Source organism: Rousettus aegyptiacus, unplaced genomic scaffold, assembly GCF_014176215.1.
Source record: "Rousettus aegyptiacus isolate mRouAeg1 unplaced genomic scaffold, mRouAeg1.p scaffold_m13_p_5, whole genome shotgun sequence".
NCBI lineage: Eukaryota > Metazoa > Chordata > Mammalia > Chiroptera > Pteropodidae > Rousettus > Rousettus aegyptiacus.
In genome coordinates this window covers 19,442,636-19,450,530 of record NW_023416308.1, presented here as the reverse complement: position 1 = coordinate 19,450,530, position 7,895 = coordinate 19,442,636, and the positions used below count along the sequence as shown (strand labels likewise).

The 7,895-nt window shown below is 42.6% G+C and overlaps 1 protein-coding gene across 1 annotated transcript in view; it reads right to left on the bottom strand.

Moving 5' to 3' along the window:
* Window positions 1–6,801: 6,801 nt before the first annotated feature.
* TPST2 (tyrosylprotein sulfotransferase 2) overlaps window positions 6,802–7,895 on the bottom strand; it is a 48,875-nt gene continuing 47,781 nt past the window's right edge. The window contains exon 6 of the mRNA XM_016129669.2: window positions 6,802–7,308. The gene's annotated coding sequence lies outside the window, so the exon portion shown is untranslated. The remainder of the gene's footprint in view (window positions 7,309–7,895) is intronic.

The window sequence follows — 7,895 nt, the reverse complement described above, 5'->3', positions numbered from 1 at the left end:
ATGACGTTTTTCAACAGCGGAAATGTGCGCTGGTTGCCGTGGGAGCAATGGAACGCTTGAGCGGTTCTGCTCCTAAAGCAGCGGACGGAGATGCTTGAAAGGGTACGCGGGTATTCAGGACCCTGAATGGCTGTGGGGGTGATATCCTGGCCCTGTCGGCCTCCCTGCCGAGCCCCCTTCATGGCGACGCCTAGCTTGTAATGACTAGTGTGGACGTTGCCGAGTCACCTCTGCAGGCTCCTTTGTCAGCGGTGGAATTCTAAATCTGTAAAATGGGTATATGATATAGGACTAGCTCATAAAATAGTTCTGAAGAATCGTGAGAGACATTAAGGGGGCTAGGATGTGGCATTCTTAGAATAATGATGGCCAACATCATATCCTGAGTCTTTGGAGTCTCAGTATAAGTATCGTGTAGGCCCAGAGCAGTTGCCTTATCTAGGTGTCTTAGGGACTGAAGGAATGAATGGGCAAATTCCAGAGGTCCGAAGTATTCCCTCCAGGAAACCTTTCCATTCTCTTTATTTCCAACATGTTGTAAATAAATTTCATTCATTCACTAACCTAATAAAAATGTACTGAGTACCTACACTGCACTAGGTTCAAAGCACGCAATGAACAAAACAAATGCCGGCTCTCCCAGGGAATCCCTCACCAGCTCTGAATTCTGTGTAGGTACAAGGGCCCTGGAGTTCCAATCTTAGCTCTACCACTTATCATCTGTGGACCTTAAGTAAGTCACTACATCTCTCTAAGCCTTAGTTTTCTGCAAAATAGTTGAAGATCCAATGAGATAAAATATGTAAGCTATTAAAACTGAACCCAATGCACAGTAAGTGCATAGAAAGTGTTAGCTGCTAATGTTTGCTTATGTTCTCTCTTTTTCTCCTCCCTACGATAGAAAGATCCAAGAGACAATTATTGGAATGGGCTCTGTATCCCCAGTGACATGTAGTGTCACTGTGCCTAACACAAAGTATGCTTTCAAGAAAGAAACCAAAAAGTGAGGTTTTAGTAGAGAAGGCCACGGGGAGAGAGTTTGACAGACTAAAAGTTCCATCAAGGGGCAGAGTGATGGAAACAAGATGACATAAAGCACTTGAGTCTGGGCCTGAAAATGTATATGCATCTGTTTATGACCCAAAGCCAAAAATATAAGCAAGCTTAGCTTGGCTTCTCTGTAGCTCTGTCTACAGCTTTACAGCCAACTTTGTAGAGCTGCAGTTATTTTTATCATGAGGGACTGATGGTTCATTTGCTTCACCAAATGAACCCCATCATGTGGCTTCTGGAGAAGAGAACTTAGTGGACTGTTGTGGAGTCATTAAGAATGTAGGCTATGATCAAGTGATCAGAGTGTATTCTTAAAAATGGAACAAATAGAAATCATGTATGTACCACTTGATGGGATACCCTGAGCAGATCGCAGCTTTGCTTCTGTGATATTCCTGCACACCCTGAATCAAATCAGACAAACCCAAATAAAGGGACATTCTACAAAACAACTAGTCTGTACTCTTTAAAAGTGCCAAGATCGTGGACATCAAAGACTCTGCAGTTGTTCCAGAATGAAGAAGAGTAAGAAGCATGGCAATTAAATGCAATCATATGATTCTGAGCTGGATCTTTTTGCTGTAAAGGAAGTTTTTGAAACAACTGGTAAAATTTAAATGGGATCTGAGGTTTCCATGGTAGTTATGTATCCATGTTAATTTCCTGATTTTGATAGTTGTCCTGTGATTACATTGGAGAATGTGCTTTTTGGAAATACTAAAGTATTTTGGGATGGTAGGGCATCAACAGGAAACAATCTTAAATGATTAAGAAAAAAAATGTTTATGTACTTAGAATTTTTTTTAAATGAAGTTTCTGGAATAAAACTTCAAGAATACCGATCTCTATTTTGCTGCTTCCTAGGTTTGGGACCTCAGTTTTTCATCTGTAAAGTGAGGATAATAACAGTACTGCTATAAAAGGGTTGTTTTCAAGACACCCCCCCCCAAAAAAAAAGTCAGAGGTAGGGGACTAATTAATGCATGTAAATCCCGGCATAGTAAGAGCTTCGTACATGGTTGTGACCCAAGCTCATATATTTGCATGGAGGGTCTCTCAGCCTCAAATGTTAGTGGTTTTTCAGGATTTCTGGGTTCTAATGCCCAGACTCAGAGAAAGCAAGGAGAGAAGCAGCCAGAAGTTTAGATTCAGGATTTCATATCCATCCTGGTCTCCTGTCACTGTCCAGAAAAAACCCTTGCTTTGGGACTCAGGGATATCCAGGCCCGTGTTGAGATTCCCAATGAGGTACTCAGACATGTAGCCTTCCCAGAAGAGGTTGCCAGGCAACAAGTCTCCTCAGCAGGAGCCTAGCAGGGCTCTTGGACACTCATCAGTCCATTCCTCCCTTTTTACAGCTGAGGCAATGGAGGAGGCCATGTCACAAGGAATGTGCCCAGGGTTACACAGGGTTAAGGACACAGCTAGGCCTGGAACCCAGAACTTTAGATTTCCAGGGCAATGCTTTCTCTGCTGTATCACATATGGGGTCCGCACATCATCACTGCCTACTTATTTGAGCTAATACTTCTAGAGTGATTCGTATCTGCTGAGTCACAAAAACAAACTCTCTGAACACATCATTTCTTAGACTCCTCAACCTTCTGAGGTCATTTCTATTATCACCTAAGTCCACAGTCCTAATTACACCTTTTTGCAGCCTGTGCTATATAACTCTGTTCCCACATTGCCTTCAAAAGATTTTGGGGGAAAATTCTTGCTCAGTTACAACTTTAAATAGATTGATACCATAGAAACAATCTGTAAGTGGTATTTCAAAGCTGATATATTTTAAGTCTAGCACAAGTACCTTTTCTAGGACAGTGACATTATACAGTTCTACATGGCTTATTCTTATTTTGGATCTTGCCACTATATATATATATATATATATATATATATATATATATATATATATATCATGTCCTGAATTGAAAATCTGGATCAACTGAGATTAACAAGTTTTGTTTCTCTTTAAATGTTTCTTATAGATGGTTTCTATCCTTTCAAGACCTTGTGAACACTATCCTTATATAGAAAAGTGGGACATGAGGTTCCATAGGCCTGAGACAAGCATTCTCAAAACACACAGGTGAGGTGAGGAACCACAGCCTTCATCATTCATTCATTCACTCAGTGAGTCACACATATTTAGTAAGTTCCTATGTATCATCTATTGCAGTTTAACAATTACCTTCAAATTGAGAGCTGGAAACAACTGTGAACATTATCACACAATTTTTTGGGGCAGGAATTCAAGAGCAGATCAGCTGGCTTGTTCTGACTTGGGGTCTTCCTTGGGACTGCAGTCAAGATGTCAGCTGGGACTGCAGTCATCTGTAAGCCAGACTGGAACTGGAGTGAGTTCTAGGTGACTCACTCACATGGCGGGCAGGCCGGTGCTGGTTGTGGGCAGGAGGCCTCAGTTTCTTGCTATGTGAACTTCTACCTAGGACTGTTGAGTGTCCTCATGACATAGTGACTGGCTTCCCTGAGGATGAGTTGAATCAAGAGAGAAGGACAGAAACACTAGTTTTTTTATGATCTAGTCTCAGAAGTCATACACTGTCATTTCCCCAATATCTGATTAGTTGCACGGTCAGCCCTATTTAACAGAGTTACCAGATTTAGCAAATAAAAATACAGGCTGCCCAGTTCAATGTGAATTTCAGATAAACAACAAATGAGATTTTAGTGTATGTCCCATGAAATATTGTGAAATACTAAGAAGTTATTGTTTTATCTGAAATTTAAGTTTAACCATCTAGCTTGTATTAATCCGGAACTCTATCTCTACTCAGTATGGAAAGGATGACATACAAAGGGGTGTGAATACCAGGAGGAAAGAACTACTTGGGGCCACCCTGGAAGCTAGGCATATGCAGGTAAGTGATGAGCAAAGAAAAACAATGGTTCTCAAACTCATAGTTTACAGTCTAGTAAGACCAACTTGAATCAAGTCACCAAGCAAATAAAGGCAAAATCTCGACTTTGGTACAGTGGTTCAAAAAGAAGTAGCTGGAGCTTGGGACAAGGAGGGGGTCATCATTTGTAGAATGAGCTTTCACATGTGACTCTGTGTGTGTGTGTATGTTGGGTGGGGTCAGTCTATGGAAGGTTCTGCCTCTAGAAGAAGGAAACAAAATCCTGAAAATACACATACACACAAAGAAATACATGCAAAAAATGGTGAAAACCGAATAAGGTCTGTGGTCTGTAGCCCATAGCTTTGTATTCATTTGGATGTTGACTGCAGTTGTGTAACATGTCAGTACTGGGGAAACTGCCAGAAAGGACTCTTTGTACTACTCTTGCAACTTCGTGTCAATCTACAATTAGTTCAAAATAAAAAGTTAACCAATGACCCATTTAAAAAAAAAATCCAGCTATTATAGTGGAAACAAGGTTAGATCAGAATAATCCAGACTTGTGGAAGGGGCTTAAGTCAGAATAGGGCCACTTGGTCAAGAGCACATCGGGTAAGTGGAGCTAGAGCTTCCACCTGTAGGAATGGCATTCTCTTTGTTAATGATCCTGAGAAGTGTTTGTTTAACAGAGAGAGGCAGGGCAGTAGATGTCTTCCTGGTTCTAGGCCCAGATTTTGGCTTGGGGATGTCTGGAGGAGCTCCATCAGTGGGAAAAACTGCCCTTGGCCCCAAGGTGGAAGCTAGGGAAACCCCCCAAGAAGTCTGGGGTTTGGGATAGGCTAGCCTTCTGGGGGCCTGGAATCACTATTTCAATATACTAAAATCAATATAAAGGAAAGGTATGTCTTTATTTTGTACCCTAATTGAGGGTACAATTTGATGAGAGGGAACATTTGATGAATTCATACATTATGTGATGACCTGCAAGTGAGGCCAATAAATTGGTTTTTTATGATGACTATGGTTGATTCTCTTTTTCAGAGATGGCCACAACGCCTGTCACCCCACATGCTTTTCTGCATTGTGACCTTGCCATTCCACCAGCAAACGGAGTCTATTTCTCTACTCCCTTGGATGTAGGAGGGCCCTATGACTGCTTTGATGGACTATGTGGAAGTGACACTGGGCCAGTCCCAGGCATACTCTTAACTCAGGGGTCACCAACCCCCGGGCCACAGACCAGTACCAGTCTATAGCCTGTTGGGAACCGACTGGGCTGCACACCAGGAAGCGGCAGGCAGGCTGGTGAAGCTTCACCTGTATTTGCAGCCGCTCCCCAGCACTAACATCATGGCCTCAGCTCCACCTCAGATCATCAGGCATTAGATTCTCATGGAACCAGTTCCCGGGGCCAAAAAGGATAGGGATTGGTGCAACTGATTAGAAGTTGTGCTGCTTCCAGCCTCTTGCAACACTTGCTCTAGGGAAAGGCCAGCTGCCATATATTTAAGACTATCCTGAGACTGCCATGCTGTGAGGAAGCCCAGGTTATTTGTGTGGAGAGGCTACATGACAGAGATACCCCCTAAAGGCCTCTACATGCTCCAGTCATCCCAGCCCAGGCACCATACATGTCAATGAAGTAGCTTTCAGATGACAGAAGCGCCAGTCACGGTCTGACTGTAAGAACCACCCTGCTCACTCTAGTTAACTCCCAGAGCTGAGAGATTTTACAGTAATTTGTTTTAGGTCCCTCTGTTCAGGGGTGGTTGATTTTGCAGCAATAGATGAGTGGGACAATGAATGAGGCTGGATGTCTGCTGCTTCCCAGTGAGTGTTGACCATGGGCTTCCTGTGTTTGTAACTCCATCCACTGCCCATCCCACTGCAGTCTCAAGACAAGCAGATACAAAAATTGTTTTACACTGTGGTTTCATCACATCCTGCCCATGGTACCCACCGGCTCCTCCTAATAAACCTGGGAAGTTTAACTTCCCCATTCTACAGATAAAGAAATGCAGGCTCAAGCCACTTTTGGCCTGATTCCAAAAATCCATACCCCAAACCACTGTGAGTCACTTCCTTCCCAAAGCCTCACTATTAACATCTTTAAAAATTCGAAACTCTTCTGAGCCCAGCTAATCTCTCAGCATTTGGGGGCTGTGGAGTAAAAAGTTAATCAGTAGGCTTGGAGAATTCAAACTGCACACATACCAAAGAAAGGACTGGGCCCTTGACCAGCTCCTGGAATATCACCTCTTAAATAAACCCTTGGAATATTGTCTAATAAGAGTGATCCTGGGCCACACTAGGCCAGTTAGTCTATGCCAACAACATGACTTATGATGGGGACGGTGAGTCGTGCTGTATCATTTGACCCCTGGAAGGGCTGAAGACTAAGTAACTGGAGACTAGGGTGAGTCATGGCTGCCCTACGCCTATGTGACTGCTGCCCGATAAAGAGTGCTGGACGCCAAAGCTCAAGTGAACCTTCCTGGGTGGCAGTACTGCACACGTGTTGTCGCACAGTGTTGTCAGAATGACGCACATCCCTAAGATTTCACAAGGAAGGGACGACTAGAAGCCCACACTTGGTCTCTCCGGGACTCTGCTCGATGTGTCTTTTTCCTTTGCCGATTTTAATCTGTATCCTTTTGTGGTAATAAACCATAACCATGAGTCTAACAGGTTTTCTGAATTCTGTGAATGATTCTAGCAAATCGCTGAACCTTAGGGTGGCCTTGGGGTCCCCTGACACAGGAGTTCAGCTGTGCCTTGAATGGACTTATTCTCCAGCCTTTTCTCGTCATCAATCAAACTGACAAAACTCAATATGGAGAAACAAAAATCTATTCGCTCTGTAAAGTAAGGCACAGACAAATGAGTTCTTGTTCACTTTATTCAAATAATAATATTTTTTTTCTTTGTGAAACTGAGTAGAACCAAGGAAGAATCAAAGTAAGCCTCATATATTAAATTTTTAAATAGATTCTTGGAATTCAAAAGTGAGGGTCAATAGGAGAGGCACAGGTTGTGGGCCTTGTCCAGCAAACAAAGCCACCAAGGCAGTCCTGCAAATGAAGGAGGGTGGCAAATTCATTTCTTAAAAAAAGTTCTTGAGGGGAAAAATAAAAAATACCTAAGTTTCAAAAGCCGGACTACTTCCACACTCTTCATTCTCTTCGTTCGCTACCCCAGCGTGTCCGAAGATAGAGTTTCAAGAAAAATTTTCAATGATTCAGGCTTGCAAACATATGCAAATACACTCCTCATTAGCAGTCCTTTTTTTTGACAATTAATAGCAAGCAATATGCTTGGATTAGAGGTCCGATTTCCACTCGAATGCAAAGTTTCTTCTCTTCTTGGCAACAAAGCCACTTGCAGAGACCTGAAAGTCAGGAAGGAAACAACGTTAGGCCCAGAGGAACAATTCTGAAATAGATCTTTTATATTTATATGTGTGATTGCAGAACTTATGGGCTTCATGCATTCGCATAAGATGTGAGGTTATCTATATGCATCCCAGATGGCCAGAGAGAATTTAAATCCCATTCCTTGGGTTCTTCCTCATGTCTCAACCTGCATACACCTGATCTCAAAGATACACTTTTCTTATTTATGAAGGGCAAACGGCAATGATTGCATGATAAATGCCAATGAATATCTGGGGGCGAGGGAAGACTTAGCATTTGTTCAAGGCCAATCCTATACCAGCAATGTAGGGAGGAGGCAAGATAACTAAAATGTTAAATGGAGCTATTTTCAGAGACTGATCAGCCCTACAGCCAGATCACGAGGAAACCTGCAGAACAAAGGAGATTTCTGCTGGGATTGCTAACAAACCATTTCCCCACACTGAAGGGAAAACAGAAAAACAGAATCTTTAAGTGGTGCTCTACACAAAATAAAATCCTTCATTCCCTATGGCTAAAATCATGGAGAACTTATGGATCAAAGGCTGGGAATCCCCAGCAG